Source organism: Falco cherrug, chromosome 6 (genome assembly GCF_023634085.1).
Source record: "Falco cherrug isolate bFalChe1 chromosome 6, bFalChe1.pri, whole genome shotgun sequence".
Lineage (NCBI taxonomy): Eukaryota > Metazoa > Chordata > Aves > Falconiformes > Falconidae > Falco > Falco cherrug.
In genome coordinates this window covers 82,032,254-82,054,334 of record NC_073702.1, presented here as the reverse complement: position 1 = coordinate 82,054,334, position 22,081 = coordinate 82,032,254, and positions in this window count along the sequence as shown.

The following is a 22,081-nucleotide window of genomic DNA, read 5'->3' as shown; positions in this document are numbered from 1 at the left end:
CTTTTATTCCAATAATTCAATTCTTTTCCACGCTGAAGAATTAGTTCACCAAAGAGCTGACCTTGTAGGAAACTGAAGCGTGCTGGAGAGAAAATAATTCCTAGTTAATAAATATATAAACAAACAAGCAAACAGTTCCTGCCTCTCAGAAATGTGTGATATGAGTTCCAAATTTACATTTAAAACCTTTCAAAACTAAACCATGAAGGGGAGGCCTGACTTTGCTAACACTGTTTAGAGTGAAAAGCTGGCATGGAAAAACCTAACTGAAAATGCATTTGAAAATGCTTTCTTAAAAATAAGAATCATAAAAAGCAAACTGGAATATAAACCCAATTTTGCAATAGTACTTTGCAAAATGTCTTTATTTTGGAAAGATGCAGAGTGCATGCTAAGATCAGCTGCCTGCATCTACTATTTTATAATAAATGGCATTTCATTTTTCATCCCCAGCACAATCTCCAGCCATACAGTACTTTTATTTATTACTAGAGTGTTCAGCAGCAATGAAAGCTGAACTGAGGAAGGAAACGGCTTCAAGAACATGGCAAGAATCCCGTAAAGTTAAAGGAGTGGAATGGGGAAAGGTACTTTAAAATTACAGGTGGCTGGCGTAAATTATCGAACATTTGAAATGCTTTCCCTTGGTAATTTTAATCACATTGTGAAATCAGTCACTCATGCTTTTGTGAAACACTTGATTTATTGGAAGCTTTATGCTATTAGTTGCAGCTCAGGAGCCAGCCCTGCGCTCAGCAATGTGGGCAGGGCATGCCGGGTGTAGCAGCATGCCAAGGCTGGCTCAGCGCCACCGTGGCCGAACACCCACGGCTGTAAAATTAGCAGTGATCATCCAAAATGGGATGCTGATGCCCAGCAGCATCAAATTTGCAGATACCAGAGATCATCCTCAGAGCCACCCCTGCCTTCGAGGGGGATGCGCTCACCTGCAGAGTTGTGCCAAGCTGAAGGCTGTGGGTTGGTGGTTGGGTCTCCTTTGCTTCATGCAGGAAATGAGCTGAGCATGTCTCAGCACGAAGCATCTCTGACTCTTTTCAGAGATGCCTGCTGGGGGCTAGCCACCTCCTGAGTGCACTGCTCCAGGACCAGGGCCATGGAGGTGCTCCCTCAACCTCCAAGGGCACGTGGGCCACGGGGAGATGGCCCGGAATGAGACTGGTTTTGAAGGATTCCATGAAAATTGTTCCTATGGAGAGCTGAAAGTACATCTTGGGGTGGTTTGTGCAAGATGGGTACTATCAGAGACATAACAGTGCTTCACAGATTTGGTCACGTTTGCCTCCACAGTGGTTCCAAATCTTGCTGTTCTTCAGGCACTGACTTATTTTTCCACTGTATTTGGAGATTTCTTTTGTCTTCATTATGTGGATAACTCACTTGTTTTGGTTGATGCCTTTTCTTACTAAAAGAAGAGTTGTTGGCTCAGCTCTTATATGGTTAGCAAATGCTGTCAAATCTCACCCATTGCATATCACAGTGAACACAAAGGTGGTTTAGACAAACAAGGCTTAGGATAGGCAGGTGATATTTTAGTTTGCTTAATGCGTGAACATCTCTAATGCCCATCAAATGCCTGGATGTCATTTCTGGTAAGCAAGCTTTTAATAAACACGCTTTGGCTGCAGAGATGTTGTGCAAAGGTCTTTGTACGGACTTTGGGCAGACAGAGACCCTCTCTGTGGCTGTACAGCACTTCATACAACGGGGTGTTGGATACAACAGCAAAGGATGACAAGGTTTCATGGATGCCTAAAAGCAAGGGAGTGCTGGATCTCTGTTCTACCTGGGTGACCTTGCTGCTGCCAGCTGCCATAGCTGACGGCAATATTTTCATCATCCATTTCTTTTTTTTCTTTTTTTTCCTCTGAAGTGACTTGGTTTTCCAGAAACTAAGGGCCAGATCTTTTGCTGTGAGTTTTGGTTTTGGCATTAAAGAAGTAAGGTCTGGCCTTTAATGTTCACTATTTGAACCGCTCAGGCTGCCTGAATCCTAATTCAGCTACTAACACGGGTTTGTAACAGGCATAAGCGCAGTGGGCTTGTGGGGGCAGCTTTCTACCTTCTTCCTGGAACAGATATGGCAGATCCATAGACTGAAGGATTTCCCCTTTTCCCTGTCATCACCCTGCGCACAGGGAAATCCTTCCCTTCCCTTGGACTGCCCAGTGAAGTCCACACTCCCCTTTCAATTCCCCAAGGGACAGAGATGACAGTAAGGTGATGAAAAAGGCAGTGTGACTGTGCACACCCGGCATCCAATCTGCCTCCTCCCCACGCACACAATTCCCCTTGTTGGCAGTTGGTGCAATTTGCCATAACACAAAGACTGTCCCGATGCCATTACAAATGCAAATGATGCCTGGCGAGCGGGGAATAAGCAGTTCCTCTGCAGCCCACTTCCTCCTGGCCCCAGCACGTGTTGTGCAGATGATGCTCTGCTGTGCCACGTTTGTGAGCTCTCCAAGTTGCATCTATTAATTTTTTCTTTATTATTATTCTTAGCAATGTAGCTGCAGACTTAAAACATAACAGACATTTAGAAACTGTATGACTTTCCCTAACTGTCTGCAACAGTTTCAAGATAAGTCATTTTTAAAAGAATTACTTTAAACGGAGACTGCTTTAAACCAGACCTTTGTACTTCTTGTTTTTGCTTTTATCTTGGCACAGATGCTTACCCTCTCTCTAGCTCCTTTGTAGAGTTCATTATGCAAAGGCAAAGAAGCTACACTAACGTTGTAATTTTGTTTGGCAAGGTGAGCCACAAAACATATGCTGTGTCATGCCTTTTTATTACTGTGCAAGAATTGCCAAAGCAGCCTAAAGGAGGAATCAAGGACACGATCGTTGCGAGGAAAAGAGGAAACGGTCCAGTTTTACAACACTCGGGCTTGTAACCACTTGTGGTAGGTAGTTTCAGAACTGGTTTAATTTCAAATTATTTTCTTACCAACCGACAGCGGCTTCGAAGTGACTTGTGTGTAATGCCACCGCTTTCTGATCCACGTTGAGCCATTTTTCAGAGCCCTGGTGATCACAGCCCTACCTGTGCAGCGGGCACGGTGTGGGCAGGGGCTGCCCATCCTCTCCCTGCGTGGGGAGAGAGCAGGGGTAAAGGCAGCCCGAGTCGAAAGAGAATGCCTCCTTGAGCAGGCACTGACATCCCTTTTCCACCACGTGGAGGGCGGCCTGTTGCACCTTATTCTGCTCATGCTCCTAGAGCAAAACCTGTACTTCTCCGTCTAGACAACCTGTAATCAGGCAAGGGAAGAGCAGGCAAAGGGAACAATTAATGGGTGTGATCTCAGCCTCCCGCAGCCTGCCCTAAAAACCACCGAGGACTGGCTTGCTGTGTGGGTATCTGTGGGAACAGGGAGACGAGCTGCCCCAGACCCACACCTCCTCTGGGGCCCCACTCACACTCCCTCCCCCACGCTGCGCTTTCATTTGCAGGGGATCGAGGAAATGATTTGGCTTAAAAATGACCCAAAAGATCATTATTTTTAACTTGGTCCCAGATGTAAGCTGCCACACAACCCCACAACAGGGGTGGGCATGAGCAAAAGGTTTGAGATGGGCACCAGAAAGGTGGTTTTCACTGTATAACAAAATGCCCCATTGCAACATCTCCCGAGTGCTCTGGTTTGCAATGCCTCCGAGCCCGCCTGAAACTTTGAAAACGGCTTGAGAGAAGCAGCTGTGTGGAAGGACAAGGCCTGGCATCCCCAGGGGAAGCAAACCCCAGGCACGGCCGGTGTGGCTGCCCACCCCACAGGTGGTGGGAAGGAGGAGGGGGCTGCAGGGTGTCACCAAAGGGCACAGCTGCCTTCACTGCTCGTTCCCAGATTTGGCAAACCTTCGGAGGGGGGAGGGAGGAGAGGAGGAAGGGGCATTCATCTTACAGTGTAAAAAAGAGGTAACGAAAGTGTGGTGATGCTGCTGCATGTGGTGGAACCACAGGGACAGTGTCACCCCCTGCGCTGTGCGGTCGGTGCGGTGGCTGCCCCAGCAGCCCCAGCCTCCAGCGGCCAGTGGCACAGGCCAGGGCATCGCCACAGGAGGGATGCAATGGGGGATGTCTCTGGGGGTCGGCACTGATCTGTCATCACAGGCTGTCTCAGGCACAAAAGGGCACTTCTGTGAGCTGGGAAAACACCCAAAAAGGAGAACTGGAAATGTTTCCCTCTGCAGTTGGTTTGCTTGCCATTAGAGTTTTCACACTTTCCCTGTTCTAAGTAAATGCACTTTCTGTATGTCAGATTTCAAAGAAGTGATAACCAGCTTGGGGCAAATACCTGTGGGAAAGGGACAAGGCACAAATGCCTTGAGAAATGCCCTGGCCCCAGGCTCACTCCTGTGCCCTGCGGGCTAGCCCACCATGCAGGCCGCCTGGGAGAGTAGGGGCTGCTTAAAGATAATGATGCCTGTAAAGCACAGAGATGCAGGGAGCGATGGGGAGGTTTGCAGGGGGCTCTGAGAGGGAGAGCACAGCAACATCAGTGTGCTGGGAATGAGAGGTGGGTTTCGTCAAAGGCACAAACTAAACCTCGCTGTCCCACTTAGTGCTGCTCTCAGCTCCACACATGACAGGTATCTGAAGCAAGGCAGTGACACTGAACACGTCCTTTCACAGCATGAAACGCAGAAGAAACTTTCCAACTATCACCTTTTCATAACTCAAAGCACCAGAGAGGCTGCTTCAGTGGGCCTGCCCTCCTCCTCCTCCTCGCAGGGGAGGATGCAGAGAGGATGCTGGCCCCATGCGACAGTGCCGCAGGTGGGAGATGGGCTGCCCGTTCTCTGCGCGTTTGCTCTGGCAGCCACCGTGCTCTCCATGGGTTTTGGAAAAAAGTGACCACTGCGGAAATCTGTCACTTAAATTTAATATCCTGTTGTCTGTGACGATGCAGTGCTTTTGGGAAACTCAGTCCTGGTAGTTAAAAATAAAGCGGCAGTGTGGAAACAGTGAGACAAACAGCTCTGCCCCTGTGCATCCAAGCCAGCATGCCTGGAGCCCTCAAAGTCCAGCTGCACACAGCCCAGATCAGCTCCATTCCTCACAGGAAAGCTGTGCTGGAAACTACTGGTAAGTGCATCCCAGCCGAACAGTACCATCCACAGCGTTGACTTGCGGTTGATGCGGAGCTACAGTGACGTGAGACTTCCTATGGCTGCACTAGGCTATTTTAAATTTGAGGCAGGCATTAAGACATGAGGCAGTACATGTTGTCCATGTAGAGAAACTCCTTTATTAATATTCAAACCTTGGGACTGGCCTAAGGTAGAAAGATTTTTGGAACATGTAAAACATTTAAAATGCAGGCTCACCTTTATTGCCTGAAATGTTGATGCACCTAAAATCATCAGTGGACCTAAAAGAAGTCCATCACAGGAACCCCATTTCCTCTGAGCACCAACAGACTTACCTTGTATGGGTGAAAATATTCTTGATCTCCAGTCAACAAAAGCTAATCTCTCTCAGAGAGAAAAAAAAAACCAGCACCTCAAGAAGCTGCAGGATGTGTGGGCCTTGATTTTTACTATCTAAATGGTTATTTGAACCAACCTAGTGGTATGAAAAAACATGTTTCCGTCCTCCTTTTGCCCTGGAAACGTGTTTTAGAGGGTTTAGAGGATACGTGGGTCTCTGGGCCACACTCAGTAATTCACACAGGGTTGGACAGTGAGGTGACACATGCCCCACAGCATTGCCCCCTCAGCCCCTGGCAGTGCCCAGCACTGCAGCAGCTTGCCTCCACGCCAGCGCAGCTCCCCACTGGTTTGCCAGGGCTGGTGCCGAAGCAGCGCGATGCCAAAGCAGCGCCCCAGCTGTGCAGCTTGTGTCCAGGCAGTGCGGGCACTGCAGGCAGCGGGCAGGAGCTGCATGCCCCTCACGCCAAGCTGTCTCTGCCTGTGAGTCACAGCCCTGACTCATGAGCTGGTGCAGATTAAGCTGTAATTTGAAGATGTTGCCGCCTACACCTGTCCAGGCTGCTACTCTCCTGGAAGTGGCAGAAGCGAATACATACTCTGTCATCTGAAATATTCGGCCAGACAGGCTAGTTCAAACCCCAGGTGAGGGTAGGTGAGGGTGAGTGTGCAGGCAAGCACACACCCTGCAGTAATAAACCCAGGGGAGGAGGTTTCCGCACTGACTCTGTGGCTGGAAGATGCCTGCCGCTCCCGTTTGCTGGCTCCTGCGATGGCTCTCCCACCTGCCCCTGCCCGAACCCCTCGCCTGGCTCCAGCACCCCAGGGAAGGTCTCTCTGTTCTCCCCACGCACCACAGGGATCCCCTAGCACCTACGACCAGGGCAGGTGTTTGCCAAATGCATGCATCAGCTCCCAAAGGCTCACAAGCACCATTTCTCTTGGCATATGCATTGCCCTGGGAAATTAGTTATATTGGGGCTAAAGAGCTGGAGACATCTGCACTGACACATATGTAACTGATATAGCAAATTAAACTAAAATAGCTTTGATTTAAGTGAAAATTAGACAAGTGGTAGTACCCAGGGTAAGATTGATCAGGATTCTGTGTGAACTCCCAGTCACATATCTGTTGGAAGAGCCAAAATGGTGTACCATGTGCTTATTCTAGCTCTTGAATTCTTTTTCTAATTATTTTTTTTTCTGGCATTAAACCACCTGTTATCCAGCATAAGAAGCAGCTAGCACAGCGTTAACTCATCAACAGTTTCTGAACAAATGGAAGCCTGCATTTGTACAGGATCAGCACTTTGCACCAGGAAGCCACCGTGTTTGTTCTACTTCGTTGGAAGCCATAAAGCCAGATTTTTTTTCTTCTACCAGCAGCCTGCATGTGCAATGCTCTAACTAAAATGGTTTAACCTCGGCCCTTTGATTACAGCAGCACAGCTCCTTCCCATAGGCCAGTCCTTAGCTTTACGTTAGTCATTGTTTTTGGTTTACACTTAGGAATTTTATTTGATGTGGGAGCAGATAAGCGATGCAACTGCTCCGTCATATTTCCCCAGCGTCTCTCCCTTTGTTCTTTTTTCCTTTTATCCACCGGTTTCTCTCTGCAGAGATCCCTGCCCTCACCCAGCCACTTTCCCCATCTTTTCTAAGCCTGCCTCTGCTCACCTCTGCTTCGGCAGCAGAAGCAACCAGTTGCCAGCATTTAGCGATGCCCTTACTATTTACGGATGCTAAATCCCTCGCTCAGAATTAATGTCCCCTTTGTTTGCCTGCACTAGAAAGATCTGTGAAATTTGCAACGGTTTCTCCTGAAATAAGAAAAAGGAAGAAAGAAACCCTGCAGCCATGCATGTGGCAGCCCTGGCCACCCCACCGCGCTCCCCTCCTGCTTGCAGCTCTCCCGCATTCAAGGTAGGGGTGTGCGTGCTGAGTCACTGTCGGGTTAATAGGCACCAGCCTTGCAACAGCAAACACCCATTAGTGGAACAAAAGCGACGTTGACAGTTAGTAGTGCATAACTTACTCTGATTAAAGGCCAGCCTGTGTCTTTGGGGAAGAGCGGTGGAGCAGAGGCTGGTGCCCTGGGGGAGCCTCAGTGCTCTTCTGGCTGACTCTGCCAGCATCACCCCTGCAGGTGCTGGGGGGCAGCCCCTGCCCTGCACTACACGGGCTGGGGGCCAGCCCTCCGGTGGGTGCACGGCAGCTTCCCCCGGCCCCTGCGGCAGTCCTACAGCACGTAGGTCTGGTGCCTCCAGGAGCAGCCCCAGGCTGGGTCTGAGCCGGGCAGGATGAGGCACGCATGGCAAGCCATGCTCCTGCCCATGCTGTGCGCCCTCCCAGCTGGGACACACATTTGCTCACTGGGATAGCACACTTGCAAAAGAAGCTGCTATGGGCATGAACATTTAGATTTCCTTCCAATGGATAGATATCAAGCCAAATTCCACGTCTCAGTTCCAGGGTGAATCAGGATGCTCAGACACACTGGTTCAGGGAACAGAAACGCAGAGGTAAGGCCAAACGCTGATGCCTTCCTCCGGAGGGGATGGAGTGCCTGGCTGCTGTGCAGCTGCACTGCCTTTCTAGCAATTAATTCAGCAGAAAGGGAGGGAGGACTAGCAGCCCTGCAGGCTACTGTTTGGGGTTTTTTTTTAATCTTTGCTTGCAGGGCTCACCTGGCAAAGCTGTTCCCTCAGGTCAACAAGTCTAGAGAACAGTGCCTGGTGAACAGACACCCTGTGACTCTTTTGCAAAGCTCCTCTGCTGGGAGAACATGACTTGTCTGTGAAATGCTGCTGTTCCCCTGGGAGTACATGCTCTGAGCATTGGGCAGGAAGGAAAGAGGCAGCCAGACCTCCCCACTGGCAGGCATCTGCTTAAAAAGGGGCAGGAAGGTGTGTTTAAATTCCCCTTTCTTTTTCTCTTGGCTAGACTTGTTCTGGGCCCTACCTGGATGCCACCAGCCAGACTGTATGTCTAGGCAGTGTGTCCCAGGACAAGGGACACTATATCCCAGTGTGGTCCTCCAGCATTGCCCAGCACCTCCATCCCAATTACTGGACTGCTGCAGCTGCTTTGTTAAAGTACATTAGCACCAGCAGTGCTGGCTTTCCAGAGCAACCTGCCCCACACTGCAGTTTGCTCTGGTTTTGCCCAAGCTGCGCAGCCCCTGCAGCAGGCAGCAGAAGGGCAAAGTGCAACCAGGTCACGGCAAGCTATCTCCGACACTGGATCTGATGCTTAGAGAAAAGTGTCCTAACTGTGCCAGGTTTGCTCCTTACTGGCAGCCATGTAAGCTAATCCTTCCCTGTGCATACCCAACCCTCTTTTTGCCTTCCCCAGGAAAGCCATCAGCCTTCTTACCCAGTAGCATTGTCATCGGGCGGCTGAGCTGGCACCCGTGGGGACACTAGGACAGCCAACCACTGCCCTGAGCTGGGCTTTCAGGCTGTAAGGGCCAGCGAGCATCAGGGGCTGCCCTGGCTCACACCTTGGCAGCTTCCTCTGCAAACCTAACAGGTGCTCGCAGAAAAGAAATAGAAACCAAACCAGGAAAAAAACCCAAACCAGCTGCAGGAAAGCATGTTGGTGGACTGCTGGTGGTACTGCCAGCTCTGCTGGGTCTCCCACTCACGTTGGGATCTACCTTTACTGCTGTTTGTAGCCTCCTCAGGCTGCCTCTCCAGCAGGAAAGTAAGTGGTGATCGCTAGGGATATTACTGCATGATGGGAACAGCAGCTAAAACAGTGGCTGGGCACGATGCTGAAGAAGTCATCTTCCTACAGTGTCCTTAACACAAATACTCTTGCAGAAACTGAATCAGCCCTCTTTGGGCTTTTTTCCAGAGGCCCCTCTGACTAATTCTGCCCAAAACAGCCAGGCTGACCCTGTGCAACGGTGTGACGGTGGCAGACAGGACTTGCTCACGTTTGAGTGGAGGCAGGGAAAAACTGTTTTGCAGGCCTGCCCAAAAAAATCCTTGGGCTGACTCTGCCAAAAACCACACCAAACATATGGTAAATGAAATCGCTGGCAGGGAGCTGGCTTGGACAGCAGGAGTGTTTCAGCACTGTGGACTGCTCGTTAGCTGGCCTGAATTGTATTTACACTGGTTTAAGCATCTCCATATTTAAGGAAGAGAAGGCAAAGAAGAAGGCAATGCCAATTTTTTTCGGTGTGCTTTTGACGCTTCTCCATGCACGTTATTTTTATGACGATGATAGCATAGCCCCAGCACTTGTCCCTTCCCACGGTCAAGAGCAGCAGCAACGCCGCAGAAGGTTTCACCTCCTCGTATGGCAACAGACTCCTGTGGAAAAGCAGACAGAAGGGTTTTCTCTCTTGGAACAGGAGCTCTGCCTATTTCACCATATGAATGTCCTGTACGTTTTGTGAAGCTGATGAAATCATGTACAGATGGGATCCATCCTAACAAAGGCTTTTATTCACAGGGCAGGTTTCCATGCCATATAACTTGGGCCACATGCCAGCTTGCATAGCCATATCAACCAAATGCATCCAAAGAGCCAGACAAATTTCCGAGCAGATACCAGGTGTGGAGATGCTCTGCCCCTGCTGCTGTGAGCAGTGTGACTTCCTCGTGCAGCATCATGACCCCCTGGAAATCTGAGACTTGGAGTCACGGCAGTAAATACACCTTTCCTCACACAGCATCCTTCACAAGGACTTAAGTACCCACCACCATTCCCAGGACACTCCCAGGTGCCATGGAGAAAGCACGGCAGAGCAGCAAGATCCTAAGAGAGCATCCAGAGGTGACTGAAGTCTTCAGTGATTTGGGAGGCACCCATAGGAATGGCTGTGGTGGTTACAGCTACAGAGGGAGGGTGAAAATAGAGCAGCCAAAGAGTAGTGCCATTTTTTGAGTTTGGGGTGACATTTTTCCTCCTGGAGCTGGAGTGGTGGAGGGCCAGGGGAGAGTGCTTACCTCCACATCCATGGGCAGCTTTCCACCACCCTTTGCATGCTGCAGCTTGGAGCTCCACCCTTCTCCAGCTCTAGCCCCATCTCCCAGCTTCTCCCATTCATCTGTAAGGCTGTGGCACCCTGACCCTGTACCGCACTGGCGAGGGACTTTTGTAAGGTGTCTGCAGGGCGGCAGACACCTCAGAGCTGCTGCCCTGCTCTTGCCACAGCCTCTGGCTTCATGTGCACACCTTCCCGGGGCTGAGCAATTGCATAAGTCGACTGGATGACCAAACCCCAGATAATCTGTTTGTTCAACAACCTGATCTGGACAAGAAAAATGGAAGAGTGATTGAAGTTGCAGAGCAAACTTTTGGGCACAATCCAGCAACGTGCATCGACAAACTCTTCCCCCTGCTTTTCTTTTCTGCCGTACATTTAGCGCTCAGTCAGTAGCGCCTCAGAAACATCTCACTAGCTGCCCACACTCAAAATGAGAGCAGCAACAACAACAACAAAAGGAAATATATAGAGGGATGACTTCAGTGAGTTTGGAAATCGCTTCTCAAATGAAACACTCCTTTAGTCACAGGCACAAAAAAGCATCAAAATTCCCTGCCTCTGATGTAAACAGCAGAAAGAAAAAGTCATCTGGAAGGACAGGGTGATTCACGCTGAGGACCTGACTCGTAATATTCATCAGTGTTGAAATTGCCTCTGCAAGATGACTACATGTGAAAGCAGCACCAGCGAAATCCCAGCTTCTGCCACGAGAAGTATCATTAACGGCAAAGCGGTGTGGTGAGACTCCAGTGCCACAACCCTTGCTCGGGTGAGTAATTGTAAGTCATCTAACCAGTCCCAGCTAAAACAGCAGTGTCATTCAGGTAAGGCTGCTTTATGGAAGGGCAGCAGCAGCAGACTGGAGCATGCTCAGGCTTTGCAGCCCTCTTCAATAGCAATACCAGAGCCTTTTTTTTGGTCTTGCAAAAACCCCTTCTGAGGGCTTCCACACAAAGATGCTGCTCAAGCTGAGTGCTCGAAGAAGACTGGAAAATTCGGTCGGCCTTTCCCTTTATGTTAATGGCTCTGGCCCAAGTGGTGACAGGGCACAAAAGGCCATGCTGACTTTATGCATTGTTAGGAGATACCTTCCCCTGCATATTTGAATCTGTTTACTTAATCTTCCAGGCCTTTACCCATGAATATTAAATTCCTTGATCACTATGCATTAGGAGTCATCTTTGCACCATCTGTTTGTATTTGTCATCTAACCCTTGTAAATAATAAAATGTACTTTGTTCTCAAGTTCATGGATCCTAGCAGGAGAGCAATTGCCGTAGAGGAAAAGTACTGTGTGAAGCTATTGGCAGCGGCAGGATCTGCCTGAGCTCCCCACCTTGCCACTACGCAGGAATTAAAGGAAAGCCAGAACCTGCCCCAAAGAGCGATGCTTGGCCTCCGTGGCTTCCTTGAAGAGGTGATGGAGGGCTCTACACCTCTAAAAATGATGTGGGCACCCTCGCCTAAGCTACTAAGAGAAAGCAATGGCAGAAGAGAAGGCAGGCTGCATGCTAGGGGAGCAGCCTTTCTGCACCCCAGGCATGCCAATGGGAGCCAGGTGCTCTGCTCAGGCAAAAATATCACCGGCCTGGGCTGGAACAGCTGCAGCTGTTTGCTGGGGTGGGCTGGGCAGCTGGCCTGGGCAACTCGCTCAGAGGTCGTGGCAGGAAAGAAACAACTGAGGAAAAAATGGGTATACACAAAGATACACAAAGTTGTTCTCACACCTGGGGGTGCCATTAAAGAAGTGAAACAGTCACCCATCAGCTGAGAGGTAAAGTTCAGGGATGGCTAGGCAACTATGAAGGAAAACATTGATAAAGTGCGGTTGTTACAGTATAAAATTAATCCTTAGAGGAAGCTCTGCCTGAAAATTTTATTAGATCATGCAACGAGGATGGCCCTGCTGCATATTACCGAGGTTCAATTTCAACTTTATCAATGCAGATAAATGTGTGCTTTCCCTAGGAGAGCAGTCCCGTGAGTAAGAAGAAACACGCTCCATGGCTGAAAACCTTTGTGGACAAGAAAAGCTGGTTGGCAAGCAGCCCTCAGGGGCACGGTACCTTGCCGGAGCCAGTCAGAGACATAACTTGTGGCAGACTCATGATGATTTACATCACCTAAGGATTTGCCTCTCGGTGCTCTTATAAATTAACACTCATGCCAGGCAACTATCAATAAGCACTCAAACCATTGCCATCTAGTTAAAAACCTAATGGAGTTGGTTAAAGAAGGGAGCGTTGAGGAGATTAAATGGAATCATATTATTTCTATCCAATGTGCTGGTAGCAACAAATTTAGGCAAGCAAATGGTTGCCAAATATTTGTTTAACTGGAAGAGTTATCTGGGCTTGGACAAGATACCACTTGCCACTCTGCTCGCCTTGCAAACATCCCACACTAGGAGGTTACCTATTAAGTGATAGACAATATATCTTGTTAATTGTTAGAGTCTGATGACCTTGGACTTTGCCCAGGTATTTAATAACACCATCTGCTGTCTAGGTCTGCAATACTATTATTTTTACATGAGGATTACTCTTCCTGCTTCACAAACAAGGCTGTAATAACAGTGCTAAAGGAAAACAGAGCAGCATGGTATTTAAACCCGACTGTCCAAGTAAAACATACAGGAGGTGCAGCTCACCCAAAAAATCCCAGACGCATTGTCTTGAATCTGGAAATCCCAATGTGCTGAAGGCTGAGGGGCCGTGATCCAGCCTTGCGGACTGCACTCGGGAAGAACTCCTGTCTCACCAGCTGGGAGTGACATCCACCCTTGTGCAGCTGCCAGCCGCTTCGCTCTTTTGGTCACTGTTGCTGTTTCCCTCCCCAAAACAACAGCAATGGTCCAAAGGCCACCATTTCGGAATCACTGCACCTTCAGTTCTTCTCTCATTGATAATGCGCTTGTTAAGCACGTGCCTTCAGCACCAAATACTTTTATCTGGGTTTATATCTGTATCTATAAAGGGTCCAATCCTGTTCTTGCTGACAGTGATGTGATTATTTGCTTCGGCTTCTTAGAGAATTTAGGGGATGGAAGAAAACAGTGAAGTTCTCTGTGCAGCTGGTGTCTTCTGATCAGTGTTTCCACCGCCTTGTAAAGCCCAAGGTTTCATGTAAAGCCATTCTCGGTGCACCGGGAACCTGAGCCCACTGGACTCAGTGACAAAAGCCCCAACAACTGAGATGAGTCAGTTTTTCACTCCGGAATGATGCAATTTTTGTGTAAACAGTCTTTTCTTCCAATAAAGAGAAGCTGAAACCTGGTAGCTGGTGAGCTGCCAGATGATGGAGGAAGCATTAGAGGTGTGAACACCAAAGCGCTCCAAGAAACAAGGCAAAGAGAAAGAGCCCAGACCGTACTTTAAATTAAAAAGTGCATGTTTGGCACTGGGGATTTTTAAATTTTTTTTATTTAATCGTACTGCTTATTGGTGCATGTTGCTCTAGTGTGCGTATGAAGGATACAATGACCGTGAATCCCCCATACCCTCCAGCTTAATTCCTGTATCAGACCGAAGAGGAGGAGTGCTTTACTTGGCACTCTGTTGCAAGAGAGAGGTCAAATATGAAATCAAACATATGAATGCAATTAGGAGGGTATGTAAAATATGGGGGCTGGATGTCTTAACAGTGTCCGAAGCAGGCATGTCTTGACATGCTGTTGGTTAAAGAGGATTTTAAGTATTCCAGTCTGTCAGACGGTGTATCTGGTTACATCTGAAAAGCATTTCTTAGTCTTTTCCTCATATGATTTTTCTCATATTCCAGGTGTAGAAGTCTGATTCTCTGAAAGCCTAGTGTGCAGAAACATTCGCTCCTTTTTGAAGTACATGAAACAATATCTTTTTGTAACCGATGCTAGTTTTGGAAGAAGATGTGAAAAAGTCCAGATTCTTCCCACACTTGCCTTGTACCCATTCTGAGGCGAAGATGCTTTTATGGATATCTATATATGCTATCTGGAGATGCACGTAGCAGGTTGTGATGCTTTTTTTACTGTTTGTAAACAAACTGGTATTTTCATAGCGTATACAGCTGAGTGGGGGTTCTTTCTGTTGTTTCGCAACAGAATGGCTAAAATATGTGGCAAAAGTATTTACAAAAACCTATCTCTGCCCTTTGCCTACAATTTGCATTTTCTTTTAAACCTTTCCAAGTGAAGCAGTAAGCAAAACCCCCAGCAACTAGAAGCATGTGCAAGGATGCAGAAAGCTTTAGAATACATTTCCACACCCTGCTGACCTATTCATCAAAAAGTCTGCCAAAACACGTTAACTCTCAGTATAAAACAAAATTCAGAAGAAAGAACCTCACTTGCATTAACCTACTTCATCCCAGGCTGCGTGCCACTGCAGGCTCTCCCAGCAGAAAAGGAGCTGAGCCCATTATGTGACTTTCCTGTCATCCCCAGTTTTCCCAGCTCCTCGGCGGACAGGGGCACCAGCAGGAGCAAGCCAGTGGTGGATCGGGCTGGGACTCTGAGCTAAGCCAAGCAGAGATGACGGCCCTCTGGTCGAAGGGATGGTGACCTGTTAGCTTGCACACCTGACCTCATTCATGTTAACCAGCGCTGCGCATCACCACCTTGGGCCAAATGCCACCCTGGGGCAAATTCAGTGACTTAGCGGAGTTGCGTGGGAACAGTGCCCACTGTGTTCTGAGGTTGGGGGTGGTAAGAGATACCAGGTTTAGATACGCCCGTCTCCTCCTTTTCCCAGATCTCTCTCTGTCTGAAACACCATCCTGGTTCAGGAACACCATGCAAACTCAGGCTGAGGTTCCCACAATCCCAGAGAGCATTTGTGGAGCCATAAATTTGACAGTGATGGCTTCAAATGAAACATAGTCCTCCAAACTGAAGTAAACATGGGAGTATCTTCCTCACCTGATATCTGCATGCCATGTGCAAATTTTCCACATTTTAATACATACTCCCATTTTATATTCTGTGGGCACACACATAAATTTACACACACAGAGCATGTTTAGGCCCAATAAGAACACAAAAAAAGAAAAAATCATGCTGGTAGTCGAATGTTTTTATAGCAGTACTAAGCCATCAGGACATCCCTCTGCAGCAAGAGAAGGAGCCCTGTGCAGGGGTTTCCCCACATTATCTTTACTGGTGATGGAGGCAGGGTTGCCACCCTGCTCTGCAGGAGATAGAGCCCATCTCTAAAGCTCCTCAAGCCCTAGTAGGAAATCAGACCCATCTCCAGAGCAGCCTCACATCCCTAGGAAGCCCTGCTGGCCCACAGGGCACTCCCTCCTCACCATCATGCCCTCTGGCAGCTCGCAGAGGGGTGGCACAGCCTGAAGCAAGCAACAGCGTGGGGGGTGGGTGCCACACGAGGGTCTGCTGTAGCAGCTGCAAACTGATGCTGCTGCTGAGGTCCCTCCCCAGCTGCTCATCCCGACCTGCTCCCTGTTGCCCTAGGAGCACCGTCAGAGCAGCGGAATGGGGTCACTGGGGCAGGTTTAGCTGCTCTGTGGCTGCTGAGTTTGCTCCAGCAGCTGCACTGGTGGGATGTGGAGGGCAGCGCTGGGCAGGCAGGGTGGGGGGACCACTTCTGCTGGTGGCAGCGGCAGTTCAATGCACCCGCCAAGGCGGAGCTGCAGGTGTCCTGCACACTCTCCTTTGGTAGTTCACACATGTCCAAGGCCATCTGGATCAAAACCAGGATGAGATGGTGCCCACGAGACCAGGGCCAAGCCTGTCTCTTCAGTGTGGTGCTCTAGGGCAGCGATTTGGCCTACTATTATGTAAGATTTAACAAAAGCTATATAACAAATCTATTTTCTGCAAGAATGTTAATTGAAGGCTGAGTCAGGCTGCAGCTAGTGCAGAGATGTTTTTGAGAGGCTCGTACCCTTTTTCATTTGGTCTGTATTTTTTCCACTTAATTACAATGTGTGTGGAACAGCAGTTAGCAATAATAGTAACTGGCAGAGGGAAAATGGATGATGAAGGTGATCATCCTCTTGCCTCTGGATCAGCCATTGAAACCCATCCCAGATCTGCGATATCCAGCAGTTATTCACCTCTGAGGCTGTGCAGGGTGTATGGGAAGTGAAGCAGAGGACCTTCATCTGACTCCTGGGCCACGTCTCCACTGCAGTCAGGGAGACAGCCGGAGGGGCCCTGGTCAGCAGGAGGTAACCAGTCCTTGCTGAAGTCTGTGCTGGTGTGGTTTTTCCCTGTCATTGCTCTCGCTGGGGGGGTAAAGGAGGTGTCTGCCCACATCTCAGCAAGCTGCCGTGGGGTGCCATGGGGACACAAAATGATAGCGGTGTCCTCCATGCCGCCTGCCATTGGCATAGCCTCTAAAAGACCATGGAACAAAGAGGCAGCTGCTTGGTGCTCCTGATCATGATGGACTGCCTGTTGAAACTGTGGTGAGACGTGCTGGGGAGAGGGCTGCTGAGGGATGCCTGTCTGGCACCTTCCAAGAGCACGTGCGAGACCCCTGAGTCAGCAGCAAGTGGCAGCTGTGCAAGCAGCCTCTGCAGCCGCCCCGGCGAGCTCACCGGCACAGCCATTCCTCAGGCATGACACAGGGACCTCGACAGGTCCTATTAGAAAGATGACTGGTCCTCAGTCCCTCACCCAGTCCCATTTGGGAGACTAAGTGATATGCAGGTCCCAGCCTTTGGCAAGTTCTTTTAATGACTGAAATTCGGAGGAGGAGATTGAGCTTAATTGCCAGTTCCAGCTCAGGTCTACCAGTTAGTAATGTTGCTGGTGTTCTTTTTATCAAACTCGAACTCAACTGCACTTCCTAGCAGGCACCTCTTTCTGGAGCTCAGTGCGAGCAGGAGGGATGTAGGTGCCTGGAAAAGGGGTGTGCGTGATTTTTTTGCCTGAACGTACAAGAGGACAGGACGCGGCAACGCAGTACGCTCTGCTGTTTAAGTTTACAAATGCATCATTAATACCTAAACTTGTAAGTATTACTCCTCAGCATTGCTACACAGTAGTATATTATGCATATGACAGAATGCACAAGAAGGTAAAAATACCCTCTTTTATTTGTTTTCACTTAGCCTATTAGACAGTGAGCAAAAAGGTAAGGCTAGGGACTGAAGCACAAAAAAGAGCACTTCACCCCTGCTCCGACTGAGGGGCTCCCTGCAGAGGAGGGGTACTGCCTGGGCATCGGGAAGAGAGAAAGGGAGGGGAATGAGAGGCAGTGCCAAACAGGGCAGAAACAAATTTAATTTGCTTTTTGTGTTTTCTCACATTTGGGCACACTTGTGTTTGCTCTCGTTACATTGCAAAATGGAAATAATACAGCTGCAATGACTAGCAGGAACATAGGCACCCCAACCACATCTCAGCATGCCTAGAGCAAACAGGCTGCAGCCTAACACACTAGTTGGCAGCCTTTGCGTGTCAATGCCCAAAATTCCTCCTTGAAGGAAGACTGGTCTGCTCAAGAAACTGTCCTGTAGCAGCTGCACATCGTTCCACACGTTGCAGTGTTTCCCCTAAACAGCATCCCCCCTGAGGTGGGGAGAGGAAGGGCACCAGCGTGGTGCATCTTGCTACCCAGCTAGGCGAGGTAGCTATAAAACCCTAGCAACTGCTATTTTACTGGAGAGGGAATCTATCTCCCCTTTCTTCTCCTCCTTCTAGTCTTTGAACCAGCCAACCTACACTGAGGCCAAACCCATCAGCAGCTGCCCCCCCACCCCACCCCGAGCCCCCAGCCCCTCCAGGCACTCATGCCCCATGGGGAGGACGAGGCAACTGCCGGGTGAGCGGAAAAGTGGGATTGCAAAACCACCAGCACTGGCAGGAAACCTTGCGATCAGCAGTGCCAAAGCCTCCCTTCAGCGGGGCTGCTTCCCCTGCCGGCAGTGGTCCTGTCCTGTCCCAAACTGTGGGGCCGGCAGCCGCCGTGGCGGGGAGGCTTTTAGGGACGGCCAGCTCTTCTGGTGGGCCCAGGAGGCGGCTGGCCAGCTGGAGCTGTCAGCGAGCACCGATTTGCTGCTTCGGGGGGACATTTTGGTCATGCAAGAACTCCCACGCTGGAAACAGCTTTAATAACTCTGGCCCAGGCTTTGAGAAGGTCTGGACCTCAGTTTCAACTTCTATTTCATGCAAGGACCTCTCTGCCAACTCCCCCAAAGAGGGAAAAAGCATTTCCCAGCCCAACCAAGCAACCCCTTGGCATGCCCTCCCAGGGGCTCCTCTTGCTTTGCTCAGGCACACCAGCCCTTCAGCGCGCACGGAGAGGGAAGCTGTGCCCCTCCTTTGCAGCTCGTCACCACTTTGGATGCTGCATCGACGTGGGCTCAGGAGGATGAAGCACAGGCAAGGAATACAACTATCCGGGGGCTTAAACAGAAGGATTTTTAAAGCCCTACGTAATTTCTTCAACAGACGATCTGTTTCTGCTCTTATTTTGTAAGGTTTCCTGTGAAGCTCTCTCCCCCGTCCAGTTTTCGGAGGGTACTTGGAAGCCTGTCGACTCCTGCAGGGAAGGCAGGGAGCAGGGCCGGCACAGTGTCGCTGAGGGGTCACGGCTTCCCAGGCTTCCTGTTTATTTTAGGAAGGGGTCACCCAGCCGGCTGCTCTGCCTGAGCCCCAGGAAGCCCCCGGCCACCGCATTCCTGCCCCCCCTTGCCCGTGGCCGCAGACAATTGCTGACTGTGGCTCGCAATGCAGAGCGCCAGGGCAGGGTGTAAATGGGATAACCCGACATGCCTATTTACCCAGCCTGGGGATAAGGGGCGGAAGCTTTTCCACATCAATTGCCCTTTTTTCTGGCATCTGGAAGTATCTCTCTGAAGTTTTTATTTCTCTTTGGAGGGTAGTAACCTCTGGATTTCTCAAGTATTTCCATGATCTTTTCCTCACTGCTTTTCTTCTACTGTTACTTGAAAAGAGAGTGTAAAGTCAAATGCTCAGTTACAAACAGAATTGTTTCCTGTTTTAAAGAAAGCGTGCAATTTTTTCTCCGCACTGCCTAGGGCAGAGCCCACCAGTGGAGCAGAAGCCATAGCAGCCAGGCTCTTGCTTGCACTATGACCCCCTGGTAACTAGCCCTGCCCAGTCTTTTCTAGAGCAAAAACTCATAGCAGAATAGCAGCACACGTATAGCACATCTGTATTTTGGGAGATACCCATGAGCTAATAGTACACCAGTGCCCTGCTGCTGCTTCCTTTTCTAGGCAGGCTCTGTTTAGGTGCTCACAGCTCTTCGAGAGTTAAAACCAAACAGTGGGGTTCAACACAGCTGTCTTCAAGGAGTTAATACAAGCCCCCCCCTGCACTGCACAAGGCAGACACTGAGTAGCTGCTGAGTCCCTCAATCCTCTGGCACGTCCTGCCTCGAAGGGAGCTAGCGTGATGACCTCCCTCCGGCCTCAGTGGAGTATTTTTCTGCCAATGCCTCTGTCAGCTCCTGCCACCAGCAGCCAGCTCCAGCCCGCAGGGCACGGCAGCCGTCAGCGTGCTGCTGACGCGCGGGGCTCAGGGAAGCCAGTTCTCGGCCTGTAAGCACGTAAGCGCACGTGGCTTTACATTCATTGTGATGCTCCTGTGAATAAAGTTATAAGTGGTTGTAAACATCTGCAGGATCAGTGGCTTACCATCAGCCTGTCCAAAACCTATTTATGACAACAGGCTGCGCCTGATGATACTCTCATCAGTATTTTTTTTTCCCGATGGCACTAAATAAAACACTGTTGAATGCGGATTTTTCTTTTTCTCTAAGATTTTTCTCTTTCCAGTGTGCTGTGAGGCTGGCTTTGGGACCAGCATCAACGTGAAAGCAGGACCTGAACTGCTGTTTGAATTGTACATCTCAAAACCCATACCTAAAATGTGGGCAGGAGGGATTCCGTTCCAGGATGATGGATCATTTTAAATGACCAGTGATGGCAGTATCTCCTTGACTCTCTCCTGTCTCTCAAACCACACCCTCCACAGCCTTCCCAGGGAGAACGCTTGTAGAGCACGCCTCACCTTAGGTATCTGAGATGAGATATATGGAAGAAATTTTTTACAATGTGTGGACCAGGTTGCCCAGAGAGGTGATAGATGCCCCATCCCTGAAACATTGAAGGCCAGGTTGGACAGGGCTCTGAGCAACCTGATCCAGCTGAAGATGCCCCTGCTCATTGTAGGGGGTTGGACTAGATGAGACCTTTAAAGGTCCCTCCCAACCCAAACTATTCTATGATTCTACAACAAAATTTTTCAGTCTTTCTAAAGTGGCTACCAGTAGCTCACTCTTGCAAGCAAACATGAGCAGCTGTCTGCAAGTAAAATCCGGCAGCTGCTCCAGGGGCTTTTGAACTGTCGGCAAAAATCACATAATCCTCACCTAGGCAAGAAGCCCACTGAAACCCGGGTTCATTCAGCCCTCTGAAAAATCCTCTGGAGCAACCCACCATCTCCAGTAGGAATGAAAACAGCAGGGATTCCATAAAATCAGGAGGTGCCTCAGAGTGGAGGCAAGGCCCCTCCGTTCCTACCTGAACTCTCCTCTCACCAGAGACTCTACAAACATTATAAAAAATACCTGATGACCAAGCTCCCAGCCATGCACTGGCAGAGGCTGTATCTGCTGTCAGGTTTCTGCAGGTTAAGCTGGCAGGTCTTGCTTTCAGCCTTGATGGCACTGCTTCAGTGGGCTCCCTGGCCACAGATCACCTGCATCTGACCAAATCCCAAACTTCAAGGACTATTCCCAGCCTCTCCCCTCTCAGTTCTGGGAGAGCAGCCTCCATAATTCATTACAGATCAAAGAAGGAGAGGTAGGAGCACCCTCCAGCATGATCACCCTTCTCATCTTAGCTCTGGTAATTTTGCCACCACACTGCAGGACTTCTGCCCCAAGATAAAGATGCAAATAAGACCCGTGGAAGAAGGGGTACGTATTAGAAGGAGAAGGATGTGGGGCAACCCTCGACTGAGAGGGAAAGTGGAATGCTGAGGGCACAGGGGAGCAGGTGAGGAGCACCGATTTGGATAAAAAAGGAAGGGCAGGCCCCACGAAGGATGGGTACGTGGGTGAAGTGCAGGCTGGGGGCACAGCTCTGGGACAAGGGGCTGCCTGTGAGCACTGCCACCAGTGCGGAGGAAAGGTGAGAAGGGAAACAGGACCCTCAGAGAGGGAAGAGCAGAGAAACACAGCAAGATCTCGGTGTGGTTCACTGAAAAAATCTAAAAAACACGGGGGTGAGAAGGGGCTCGCCATGGCATCAATGGGTGGTGGACACAGTTCATCCTTAAGAGCTGCCCCGCTCCAGCCTCTCCTCTGTCTTTCTTCCCTCAGCTGTGGCATCGGGCACAAGCAGGACAAGCTGAAGGCCTCCCACACCGTGCGAGGCCCCCATCCATGCCACCGTGGTGCCCCTCGGCCAGGCACTGCCCCAGACACACACAGCCCTCGGGTGTCCTCCAGCACTCGCTGCTCCTATCTATGGCGCTGGCGTGTCATAGCAAGGGGTGTTTCGCAGAGATCGGGCACCAAGGCATGGTTTCTGTTTCCAAAAAAAAAAAAAAAAAATGGAACAAGAAACAAACGCGTTATCTGTTCAATTCCTGTGCAGTTAGTGCTGTAACAGTCAGCAGCTTTGAGGACTTTTTTTTGTGTGATTTGA